Raw genomic sequence first — 13,655 nt, forward strand, 5'->3', positions numbered from 1 at the left:
GCTTGTTCTTTAGCAATTCCGTTTTTGATGGCCCACTCGTATGCGTTTCTTGCTTCGAATATGACTCGCTCTTGTTTCATCTTCCATGCTATATCGAGTTCAACATCATTAACATCGATAGAGTTTTGACGATTAGAGGTGTTTTGTAATCTAGCATCCCTGAGAACAAACTGATCAACCAAGGCCTCGGGGTCAGCATAACGCTGAGAGAATTCTTGGAATGAGAACGAACGATGTCTTAGAAATTGCCGTGTGATATCACGTGTGGTCTCTACCTCGATGGTAGCAGACGCCATTTCAAATAGACTCCAGTGTTTGTGTTTAATCAAGTAGTTAAGCAATTTACCACTTGTCTCTAAGTTCATTTGACCCTTAGCATTTGACATCTTAGCGCAATACGCTACTAAGTCCTGCACATCTTCTAATCCCTCAATTGCGTGGGATGATGGCTGTGTATAGCCAATCCATTTTGCTCTTATTAACATTTTCTCCAATAGGTTAGCTGTAACTTTGCTTCCAAGCCATGATATGTGTTATTATCTATAATCAACTCGATAGACGCTTGGTTTGTACCCTTCATTATAACATCATTGATGTCTTTGTCAAGTATTTTCGATGGCCAGATACAGACTTTGTATCCTCTATCGATGCACTTTTCCATTCGGGCGCAAACGTCTTTATTACGAGGTTCATTGTCAAATACAAATACTGCGTTTTCAACATGCTCTAGTCCGCTAGCATTACCATCAGCGCCAGCCATAGCAACAGCATTAGTCAGAAAAAGACTATCGATAGGACCTTTTACCACGTAGTACTTTTTATTGAAGTCAACTGCATCTAGGCCAAACATCTTAGGCATGTTCTCGTCTAGCATGATAGTTATATAGCGAAGGTCGGTGGAGCTAAATGCTCTAGCATTGAAACCGAAGAGTCTGCCGGTCTTGTCGATGAAAGGCATGATCAACCTGGGACGATCCTTTTCGACTTGCGGAAGTTTGTCAGGTATGATAGAATTGACCCATTCAGTGAACTTCGGTGCATAGTACATTCTATAGTGTACAGAAGGTGGTATCATACGATTGTCGAGATACTTTCTAGCTGGATGATCAATTGATAGTGAAGAGAATATCTTGATATCGAGTAGAGGTGAGCCTTTCGTTTGAAAGCTTGGTGCTCTCAATTTTAGCTTATGTAAGGGTTTGATTGGCTCTGTTTTCTTTTCTTCGAATAGTTCACGCCTCTTGCCTTTGTCTAGGGCAAAGTCTACGACATATTCATTGAATAGGTTGTGGTCTACGAACTTGAGTAAGTTCCTTATACTAAGAGATGCATGACAATTGTGGCAGTAAAAGATAGCACTATTGTCTTTCTCTAGGATCCAACCTCGTCCTTTGAGTCTACTCTTCTGTGAGTCACCACAGATAGGACACCTTACGTTTGCCCTGTAAGGCGAATGAGCCTTAACTGAGTACCTTTCTAACCTAGTAGATAAGATACCAGCAAACTTCAAGTCTACAACATTCATAACAATAGCTCCAATATACTTAGACGATAAGCCTATTATACAAGGAATTCAGGAAATGTCAAGACAAAAATTTACTAATTAGTCCTAATTCTGCTATAAGGAAGCCAACGATGGTGGCCGCACCGACTACCACCCACTTCCACTGCTCTAATGAGCCTACCCTGACAGTAAGTTCTTCGTAAGAGTTACGGCTTCTGGCATCAGGAGCCTCAAGGAACTCCATAACGTCAGCATGGAGCTTCTCAATTGTAGCACGTTGTTCTGCCTCTTTCTCTGAAATCCTCTTGTGTAGAAGTTCAGTTTCCTTCTCGGCAAGTCTCTTTCGTTCTAGAACTTCGTACTCATTGTCTTTAATCTGGTTATCGTGTACTGCCAGGATTCTAGAGATTCCATTGCTAGCGTCTGCAATCTTATCAATAGCACTATCAATCCTGCCCAAAAGTCCCTGGATGTTAGACACATCTTTCTTCAGTATTTCCACGTCAGTTCTCACCAAGTTTAATGCGTCTTCTGCAATATCAGCCTCTGTTGTTTGTCAATGGAATTGTGTCTTTGAAGCGCTTCAGAATTTTACCACTCTTCTTATACATAGCCATTGCGTTTGGAGTAACTCCTGGTTCTCCCTGAGGTCCGACACCTATTCCAGCAATGTTTCCGCTACCTGCACTATTAGCCGGAGCCTCTTCGTCTACAATCGACTCGAATAAGGAGTTGATGTCGTCCTTATTAGCGTAGTTCATATAATATGTTATTTTTTCTTCTAGTTGCTCTTCGGTAAGCATTTCGCCCTGAGCTTGAATTTCGTCATGTTCTTTAATCAGGTAAAAGGCAGCGGCATTTGATCCGATGCGTGCTGAACCGCCGGGCACTTTCTCTAGCAGTCGCTTGAGTTTCGTGATCATGATATCAAAGATCCCGAATGCATCCTTCTGATCACGCTTAGTGAAGTCAGCACGTTTGATTAGTTGGTTGCCCTTCTCATCGATGATGCCTAGTTTGAATGCAGGCCATTCATTAAACGGTGTACCTAGACGTTTAATAAACTGGAAGACTAGAAATAGGTCTACAATCATAACTCTCTTTATTCTTTTACAATTTTTGGATCTAAAGGTATCTCTGAACTTATAGTTTTATGACTGCCATATTCTACAACTTCAGGCATATAGCCTAACATAATCACAAAAGGCTTAAGTGCCTTATGATAATCTTCGAGCTTCAGGAATAACATCGGTGTCGCTTCTGCGCCAAAGCTGTTATATATTACAGTCAAGTGATTCAGAATTAATCTAACCTTTAGATCATCATCTTCCTCGTATCACTTAAACAGTCTCTTTAAATGCTGAAATCGTTTAAGGTCATCATAGAATTCGTCAGCGGATGCAGCCATCCGTGTGTCGTAGTATTTGGCAGCATACAGCAAAAAGCTGTCTTCCTCAAGTTTCATAGTTTATTCACCTTAGTTATTATTTTTTCTAGGCATAATTGCTGCCTCGAGTTTATTTATAACCAAAATATACAAAGGGCACCAATGCTATCACTAGTGCCCTTTTATTCATTAAGCGTCTGGTAATACAGCGTCATCGGCAGCATCACCTGAAATCGTCTTCATACCAACAAGTGTTTCGAAGCTAACACGACCAGCACGACCACCGCTGCGGGTAGTCTGTAGTACCCAACCTGATTGTGTCAGTGTTGGTGTAGCTGCCGCTTCTGCTACGTCAACACCAAATGTTGCACTTGCGTCAGAACTGTCTAGATATGCAGGCTTCTCATTTGCAGTCACCGTTTCAGTGGTCGAGGTAGCTGTAGCATTCGAAACTAGTGTCAAGGCGGTAGCACTCTCGATGCTAGCGATTTGATATTGTCCACCAGTGGCAACGATACGTTGACCAGGTGCTAACTGAGTATTTAATTGAGTGCCAGCACCTGTAACAGCAGTACTGCCTGATGTAAAACTTAGTGTGCCAGTTACAGACTTGGTGTCATTATTTCCCCAAAGTGCCATTTTGTTTCTCATGTATTTAACAAGCGATCCACGATTCAAGTAGACCGAAATCCCGGAGCGGCTTTCCAAATCTAAATCCGGAAAAGGTCTTTTTCGTACGGTCCGCTGCGCTCCTGGTGGAAGCCAGCAGAAGGTCTTATACATCGGCCAATAAGAAATCTGGGTTCACTATATATGAAGGCCTGTATAAATGCAATGGGTCTAATGTGAAGGCCGATATAAAAGACCTTCTGCTGGCTTCCACCAGGAGCGCAGCGGACCGTACGAAAACATGGCTGCAAGCCAGGGAGGGAAACCAGCTAAATTATCCATTCACTAAATTCCATTCACTAAATCAGTCATATCTCAACCAATAAAATCCGGAAAGGAAATTCCTTTTGGATTTCGGTGGTTGAGTATACAATAAACCTTTTTAAAAAATTAGTTTTTTCCATAGCTCCCCCGCTTTTCCGAAAATGGATGTCAAAGCCCCCCCACTTTCTGACAAAATTCAAAAAACCCAAACTTCAGAGCTAAATAACTCCTAAACGGATGGAAATTTTGTCATTCTGCAAACGCAGGTAAATCCGGCGTGCGAAGACAAACATGCCTATATTTTTAAATATTTTTAAGACCTTTTCCGGATTTAGATCTGGAAAGCCGCTCCGGGATTTCGGTCTACTTGAATCGTGGATCGCTTGTTAAATGGATATTATTTATTTATAACTTTCTGCACGTAAGTATTTTTCGCCCATATTGTATACTTGAATCTGAAGCTTCTTTTTAGTAGGGCTTTGATTTTTTTTCATGTCAATAGAGTACGAGTTGGTCTTATCTTTGATAGGCTTCTTAGGTCCAGTAGCAACTTTGTTTGGCCAAGCTTCTTCGTCTACCTCATAGCCTTGCTTCTTAGCAACGGCCATAGCTTCCTGAACTGCGGCAGAGAACGTAGTGTGATATAATTTGTAGTTAGGAGCTTCTGCTAATTCGGCAGTCTCTTCGGTAACACTAATGGCATAGCCTTTTTGCTTTGCAACACTGATTCTCTTTGCTTTTTTACCTGGCTCAGTCTTAGGTGCTGAGTATGCGCCCTTACCTGCTTTACGATATCCAACGATGGTGTCCTTCTTAGGATTATCCATAGTACCACCGCTCTTCATGATTACCCAGTCATCATCGCTATACTTGCCCTCCTCTAACTCTTCTTTAATCTTTGATTTTTCAACATCTCTAGTACCACGAACTTTGGCGTCATTCTTATCGGCCCAATCGTTTAGATGATCTTCGTGCTTAAAGGTCTTGCGCCACGGAGTACTCTTCATACCCTTAACACCATGTGCCTCAATAGTATGTCCTTTGGCAGCTTCTTCTAAGTCGAATTCTTCTTTTCTAAGTTCGCTTACCTTCTTTTCATATGACAATGTGCCGTACTTTGTTGAGGATTTAAGGTGAGCGGTATCGTCTACGATTCTCTTGACCGTTCCGACTTTCTTCATAGTCTTACCAGGAGCGGCAGTCATTGGATGGTCTAAGCTAACTTTGTCTCCAACTTTAACTTCTTCAGCTAGCTTACCATCCTGTATTTTCTTTTTACCCCGAAGGTGCGCTAAATCAAAGCCATCAACTTTACCATTCTTGTTCTTATCAAGTTTGTGCTGATCACCATGTAGCTCTTCACTCTTCATCTTCTTTTCAGCCTTATCAATACCTTTTGAACGATTAGTATATGCTCTATCATCCTTAGGAATAGATAGTTCAGCTTTGTGTTTGTATGAATCAAGTGTTTCCTTGGATAGTTCATCAATCTGTTCAACTTCTTCGTTCTTAGAAGCAGGAGCATCCTTCTGCTTTGAACCGCCGTAGGCACTGCCCTGTTTCTTACCAGCACCGCCGTTTGGCTGAGGCTTATTACGCTCTTTAGCTGCCTTCAGCATATCGTCCCATCCTTCTTCTAGCTCGGCATCTTCATTTAGGTGACCAGCGTTTTGTGCAGCCTTGATAACAGCGGCACGGTCTGCATAGTTACCAGTGTAGTGCTTCTTAGTTAAGTCTGGCTTATATTTTGCTTGATGCTCAGGTTTGATGTGCTTTAAAACTTTGTGGGCATCTGGATGTAATGCATATTCGTGAATCGCTAGTGATCTTGCAATAGCTTGACGGCGCTTGTGGATTTATTTATCCGAGTCGTCTAGTTTGCCGTTGTTGTCGATGTCTTAATTTTTACGGGCCAAGAGTGGCTTATGTACAGTTTTTGGATCTACTGGATCTAGAGCTTCTTTGATTTGCTGAGGCTTGCCACACCCTTTGCACATACCCTTTGAGGTGTACTCTGGATCATCACACTTGAATGAACCACCTTGATGGGCTTCAAAAGCATTACCTACCTTAGTATGTTGCTTTTCTTTAGCATACTTTGCCATCATTTTTGGAGTCTGATCCTTTTTCTCAGCGCCAGTGATTTCATCAGGAGTAGTTTTATCTAGCTTGTCTACGTCACCATCCATATCGATCTTACGTTTAGATTTGGCATGTTGCACCATTTGCTTCAAGTCTAGACCAATGCCTAGTTGGTGCTTCATTGAACCCTTGACTGTGTTTGGAGGTGTTGCTATGTCAGACGGTGGCACTTCTTTGACTGCCTCTGATACGACTTGCGGTTTTGCTGACGCTGGTTGTTGTGCCGGAGCTTGAGCAACGAATCCTTGTCTTGCTAAAGTTCTTGAGAACGCATCAGTCATGCCTGATGGTAATGGGTTAATCTGTTCGGGTTTCTTTAACATGTTGTTTCTCCTAATTAATCTATTAATACTATTTATCAGTTGTCTATCTTGGCGGACGCACGCCATTGATAGCAACTCAAATATTTTGCTTTCCACTTTGGACCAGGGTTGTCACAACCATGTCTAGCACTAAATGAGGCACGTCTATCTGGATCGTCCCTTTTTATTTCTGCATTCGGGTCACCGAAGATAACCTTGACTACATTACTCTTTTCATTCTTAACGTACACACCGAACTTCTTTTTAGAGCCTGCTGGTAATCTTAAAGGATCGTTAAGTGTTACCTTACGACCTTCATATTCGGATTCCTCAAGAATGATATCGTCATCGAGGTTGCATTCCTCGCAGATAGCATCCACTGACTCTTTTCGGTATGTAGAGAACTTAATCATCTTCGCCATCATCCTCTTCTTCATCATCGTCAAGATTTGCCATGTAGTCACGAACACCGTCTAGGTAGTCCTCGGCCTTTGTAATCTTTGCTTGTGCCCACTCAGGAAGATTCTCGCTATCATCGAGCATAGCAATCAGGTCTTCAGCGGCATCGATGATGTTATGGAGTAGCGTAATTGCCATCTCTCCCTCTTGATCATACTCAGCGGGATCTTTTGCTTCAGCGACGATAAATTGAGAAAAGTTTTTAATTTTAATTCCTTATGAGAACATCTTCTTTAGTGTAGCTGGTCCGGCAACGCCATCAGCAACTAATCCATTCTTTGCTTGCCAAGCTTTCACTGCAAGATTTGTGCCTAGACCGAATGCTCCGTCTGCACCAATACCTAATTTAGTCTGTAGCGCCTTTACTGTGTCGCCAGTAGAACCGATAGTAAGTGTAGTAGATAAGTCTAGGTCAGAAGAAGTTAGAGCTTTTGTAACAACTGCGGTAGCGGCTGCAACCACGGCTGCAATTGGTGAGGCAAAGGCTTCAGCGCCAAGAATAGTAAGTGCTTTTGCAAAACGCTTCTTACGATCATCTAGTCCGATATCGCCGCCGTTGATAATCTTTGTCATCTTGACGATATCGCCTGTATCTGCAATTGCATTTAGCTTCTTAGTGTTCCAGAACCAGCTAGCAGACTCAATAGCACCTTTTTCAGTTGCTACGTAAACAGCGGCTTCTTCTGCGGTCATATTAACAGTCTTACCAAATGCGGCGTAGTTATCACGACCAGTCAATTGCTTCAGTCGACGACCACGGAATAACCAACCATCACCTGGTTTTGTATTGCCCATCTTTGCCGTACGGAACTCATCTTGGTACACATAGTTAGCAATCTTTTCTGGATTCTTTGCGTACTCTTTAGCGTCACGCTTACCTGGGCCGAAGTATCTTCCAAACACCTTCTTTAGCGACTCTTCTGAGTAGTTCAGGTTTTCTTCAAGAGTCTTGAATTCATTAGACTCGTGGGCACACTGTGCAACAAGGCCAGCAATACGAGCCGCTGTATTGATTTCATACTTAGGAAAGATAGCGCACATAGCAGTATGCCATTTACCAGCATCTTTGTTTGTGGGTACCAGTTGAGCTAGCATAGCTTCTGTAAACTCTGCCGTATCAGTTCCATTTTTAAAGTTCATATTAATCCTCTTATTATTGGTTTATAGTTTTAGTAAATGATTCAGGGAAAGAATAATTGTCTTTCATTAACTCATCTACCTTTGCGGTTGCTTGCATAACATCGATGTTCGTGCCAACGTTCTTTGCTGCCAGCCATTTGTGATGACCATCAATCACATAGTTATCCGAGCTAATAATGATAGGCTTTGCCTTACCTAAAGTCTTGATATTTCCTATGGCTTTGACGATCTTGTCGGAGTTGAAGTTCTTTTGGCTTGCCTTTAGAGTACTAGCTTTAACACTCTTCTTTTGCATTTTGATGCCGTTCTTTTGTAAATGGGCAATCAAGGCATCGTAGTCATCGGATTTTACCTGAGGCATCTCATCCCTAAGAATACCCAGAGTGTCCTTTGCCGCAGGCATATCTACCTTGAACTCACGAATAAACGAGCTAAACTTCCTCATAGCTTGATAACTTTGCTAGTGGCACCAAAGTTCTTCTTACGCATGATAGTCTTGTTGACCACTTCAAACTCATCCTTGTTCTTGTCGTAGTTGATTACGATAGGAAGGTTTAGGTCACTTTGGATGTCCTTAAGAACTGCTTCGATGTCGGGGTTCTGGCGAATCTCGATGCCCTTACTGCTAGCAATCTTCTTAAATACTTTTTGTAATTCGCCTACAGTGATAGGAGGATTGTTGCGGTCATCATTCATACGATCCGCAGTCGGTTAAACGTCGGGTAAACTCTACGTCGATCTTAAACTTAGCAAGTAATCTATCAGCAAACTTCTCTAGGTCACCTAACTGTTGTTGCGATACTTCTTCTGTCACGCTTTCCATTTTAATCTTAGCGGCAGGAACGAATATAGATTCAGGTCCGCCTACATCGACTACATACGCATTCGAGTATCCATTTTTCCTTGCGTCATATCTAACGATTTTACCAGAGACTTGTTTGCCTTTGTGTACGACAGTTACCGATGTTCCCTTCGGAAGAATTCTCTCTGAAGCTTCAGTCACCGATTGACCAGAAGTCTCTTTCCTGTACTTCTTAGCTAGCCCATTCGTGCCTTCGTCGCCTGCACCGCCTGCTTATTTGATGTTAAGAGTATCTGGATAGCCGTCTTGACCTGGCTTCAAACGAGGAATACCAGCATCTCTTTTTTTCTTGATATTAGCCCATAGACCCGGCCCACTGCCTTCTTCTACAGATTTTTTAGTGCCGCTATGCATCTCCTGTGGTGCGAGTCTTACCGCCAGTAATAAATGAGTTCACTCGTGCGAATGCCCATTGTTGCGGTATTGTAACTCGTCTGTGGCTAGTCTGCCATGCGCCTATGCCACGATCATAAACCTTCTTTACATTAGAAAGTCAAATACCAGACTTCTCTGCATTATCTTTTAGACCTTCGTTTGACTTATCTTCATCTAGTAATATGGAATCGTAGATATCGTTCGTAGTCTCTTCAATAAATCTTAGCAGTGCTTCGTCTGTATCAAATTCTTCTTGTTCTTTCGCTCTGATATCACGAAGCATCGGCCTTTAGGGCACTATGTCGCTTGGTCATCGACTCTGTTTCATCTTTGTGCTTTTTCGAAACTGCATCTAGCGATTTGCCTTCTTCTAGCTTCTTTGCACGGAATGCACAAAAACGCTTATCAAGCTTGATAGTGCCTTCTTTGTTGAACATCTGGTGATAGCGCTTAGTGTACACCGACTGCTTCATTTCAGGAACTGCTTCTTTTTCCTCGAAGAGTGCCTCAAATTCTTGATTCACTGACTCATCTAAGAACTGCTCAAAGTCCATATCAAACGATTCTTTTTTGGAAGAATCCTCGTTCGACTTACTTGTGCCCGACAATCTCTGTAGGTCGGTTCTACGTAAGTTAGGAAGAAGTCTTGTAGCGATCTTTAGTATTGAACCTTTTCGCTTTTCAACTCTTTGGTCAATCATCGACTTTTCAGAAGGAGTAAGGTTGACATAATTTTCGCCCATCTTACCCGCAAGCTTTCTTCGAAGGATATTGAAAGCTGCCTTTCTGGCACGCACTTTCAATTTTTCCATAGTTGCAGGCTTCTTACTCAGGTGTCTGCGGGCGGCATCGATCTTCACTCTGTACTTACGCATGATGAGGGATCTATTGCGTCTCTGTGATACATTTAGAGCCTCAGTCAGTCTGCCTTCTTCTTCCATCATCTCAGCAATCTTCATACCACCACGCACCATGTCATACACTTCTTTATAGTCAGACTGTAGGCCCTTAGGTAAACCTTTTCTAAACTCTTCAATGTTGCCTTGAGGAGCAAGCTTACGCATAACAGAGGCAGACATATTAGCTGCCGACATATCCTTAGCATCATCGCTATCTGGATCGGCACGGCTGCCAGCAGAAGCAATCTCAATTTCCTTGAAGTTGTATTCTGAGCCGTTGTACTTGTTTAGTAGCTTATTGAACTCGGGAACTCTGTCATCACCTGCCACAAGGATAACTTTGTCGAACCTGTCTTCAAGTTCCTTCATGATCTGGATGATGGTCTTGGAGTTAGACTTTTGAATGATGTTGCCGAATGCCTTTTTAGCTAGCATTACTTTGTCATCATATGCTAGTGGATTCCTCTTCGCATCTTGACTGTGCGAGATATAGATGATGGGTGTAGCCTTATTTGCCTTAGCAACGGCTTTGATCCTATTGGCCAAAATTTCGTGGCAAGAGGTAATTGGATTCATTCTACCCTAACCAAGGACGACAGTCCTAGAGGTAGCTTCATTCATCTTTGGATTAATTTCGATAGAGTTTTTGTTGAGAACTTCGTCCTCAGTTGACTTTTTTAAACTCTTCTTTTTGGCGGGTTCCTTTTCGAGACCCTTTTCGTCTTCTAATTCTTTATTCATTATTTCCTCTTACCGTAGGTTTACCTAAGCCTAACTACAATGTTTACTGTAAATGAGTCACCGACTCGTTATATTTATGAAATTTTAAAGTTCCATTCGAGCTTCATTCACTAGTTGCTCTAGCATAGCAAGTGCATCATTCTTTCTCTTCTCTTCGGCACTAACAGGAGATGCAGCCAACCTCTCAAGCATTACCGCCTTAGTAAGCTTAGACTCTAATTTGATTCCAATGATATTGCCGTATTCGACTAACTCTTGTTTAGTCATATCGCTCAAATGCATTAATTTCATATGTGAGACTCTCCTTTACTTGATACCAAAAAAAAGCAGGCTAGGCCTGCTTAACTGACAACCTCTTGATATTTATGATCCCAACTTTCCGTTACTGCGAATCTCTGCTTTATGTTTTCTATAGTCTACCAATAACGTCTAAATCAATCTACGTAAAAATTTCATTTAAAACTCCTGTGATGTGTAGTAAGCAATGCGCTTACTTACTATTTATCACAGGCGTTTTCTGAGTCCTCGTAAGGATATGGAATGCCAGCAAGCCCGCATCCAAATCTTGCCAGACCTTCTATGATATCATTAATCAGTTGCACCATGATTATTTTGCCTCACCATAGTACTCACGGGCATAACCATTATCAATTAACTGCTTAAGTAAACTTTTGCCGTCTAGTATAACATCTGCTAGCACTCGACCACCATACTTATCCCAATCCCAAATGGCAATCTTAGTGGTCTTTGCTTCTTTGACTAGCTTCTTAATAAAAGTAGAAGCGGCTTCACCCGCTGCCTTCTCTTTATCACATAGACCTCTTAATCCTTTTTCTGGTGTATCAACGCCATAGACACGGATACTTAGTTCCTTTTTGATTGGATTAGGTAAGAAGTTAGCCTCGAATGCCACTGTATCACCATCAATGACACGGGTAATCTTCCAGTTATGACAACACTTCTCATTCATGACAACATCTTTAGTGAATGCTCCTGTTGTCAAAACGCTTACGATTAAAATTGTTAATAGTTTTTTCATTATTTCTGCCATCCCTTAATTACATCAGAGTTAAAGTTGGCTCTAGAGAATTAAAGTCTATCAACTAGCTTTACCGCATTCTTACCGATATGGTCAAATACTTCCTGCTCTGTGACTTTTTATCCGTCAGCGGTTCTTAGGAACGTGCCAACAGTCTTTACTTTGTCTAGCTTTCTGATAATCATTAACTTTGCATCAACGATTAGGTTATACAGCTGGAACAATGCGATGATTTGTGCCTTAGGAGTATTAGAGAAGTATGATAGAATCTCTTTTCGCTTCATGGCTGTAGCGTCTTTACTCTTATCGGTCTTAAGCTTATCCATTTCCTTCCGGTAGTAGTCGTAGATGAATTCCATTAATCCTGTTACGAATGCTGAAGGGTCTGTGATTCTTTCGCCTGCACGTACTTTAGTATTGACGTAAGTCTTAACTCGGGTTAACAACTCTTCATTCTCTGTAATGCCGTCAAAGGTAGACTTATCGATAGAGTTCAAGAGTTTACCTGCTTGAGATAGAACCGCAGTTACTTCGGCAGTCTCATCTTCTGTCATGTTGGCAGTACCAGAAACGTCTTTGTAAACAGCGTCTACTAGACCGATTTCGACTTTTTGAGACCACTTGCAATCTCCTCTCCAAAACTTGCTGACATTGATTCAAAAGATTTACCTCTGTAGTTAGTGTGCCAAACCACATCGATCTGGGATCCGATGATTTGTGAAGCAAGCTGGCTTTTTGCTGGTATCGCATAAACAATGGTATTAGGATGGAAAGTAATATACGGTTCTCCATCGATAGTAACTTTGCCGAGATCCTTTTTCGCATATAAGAAATCACCCTGTATCACTCCTGTAATGTTCACAGATGGCAAATGTTTCAGTGCCAATTTTATTTTTGTATTCAGATCGCCCTTAGCGATATCATCATCAATGTCTTTATCTGATTTATAGACCATTGGGTTCTTGTTGAAGATACCGTTCTTTGCCACAAAGAACTTACCTTCAGATGGATCGATGCCTGCGAATACTGCTGGTGCACCATCCCATTTGACTGTGACGTTTACCTTAGAGACAGTCTTGCCTGCTAGCATATCACGCAATGCACGTAATTGATAGACTGCCTTGCGCCTTCGACTCCTGCATTAAGCAGATTGTCCTCAAGATGCTCCATGTGGACATCTCTTCAATCAGGTATGTACTTAAACGTTGCATTAATTTTTTACCTTAAATTTCGTATCATTTGGATACTCTCCTCGACTAGAGTTTCTAATCTCAATGAGGTAATCCTCAAAACTGTTACTGTGTAGAATACTAATTTGTTTTGAATCTTTATTTGGGTAGCGTATAGCGTCGACCTTTATTCCACGACATAGCTTATTCATCTTCTCTTTACCTAACCAGAATACTTTCCACCCACTGACTAATCGTCGCACGTAGAAATAATTCATGCCCCATGCCCTATTGAATATCTTTTCAATCTCAGCTTGGTTTGCCTTCTTAACTGGTATCTTTGGTCTAAGCTTATTTATATTGCCACGCTCATCGAATCAAGCTTGAACCTTGTTCAGGTCAACCCCAAACGAATTCAATAAATCAGCGCCAGCAGAGTTCGGCTGTAGCGTACCATCTTTATTGAATAGAGAGGCAGCGCCTGAATAAGCACTGAATGTATTGCCTTTAACGTCTTTGAGTGATATATACCATTTCTCCTCGTTACTATCCTTTAGTTCAATATCGCCAATGATAGCGCCTAACTTTTCAATGGGTATGCCCTCTTTTCTTGTTGGACCAGTCCTTTGCTTCACTGAAACGATTTCTGAATTTGCGAATGGCGTATGCGCCTCATTCATCTAGTTGATGAGACTTGACATCT

Source organism: Daphnia pulex, chromosome 1 (genome assembly GCF_021134715.1).
Source record: "Daphnia pulex isolate KAP4 chromosome 1, ASM2113471v1".
Classification (NCBI taxonomy): Eukaryota; Metazoa; Arthropoda; class Branchiopoda; order Diplostraca; family Daphniidae; genus Daphnia; species Daphnia pulex.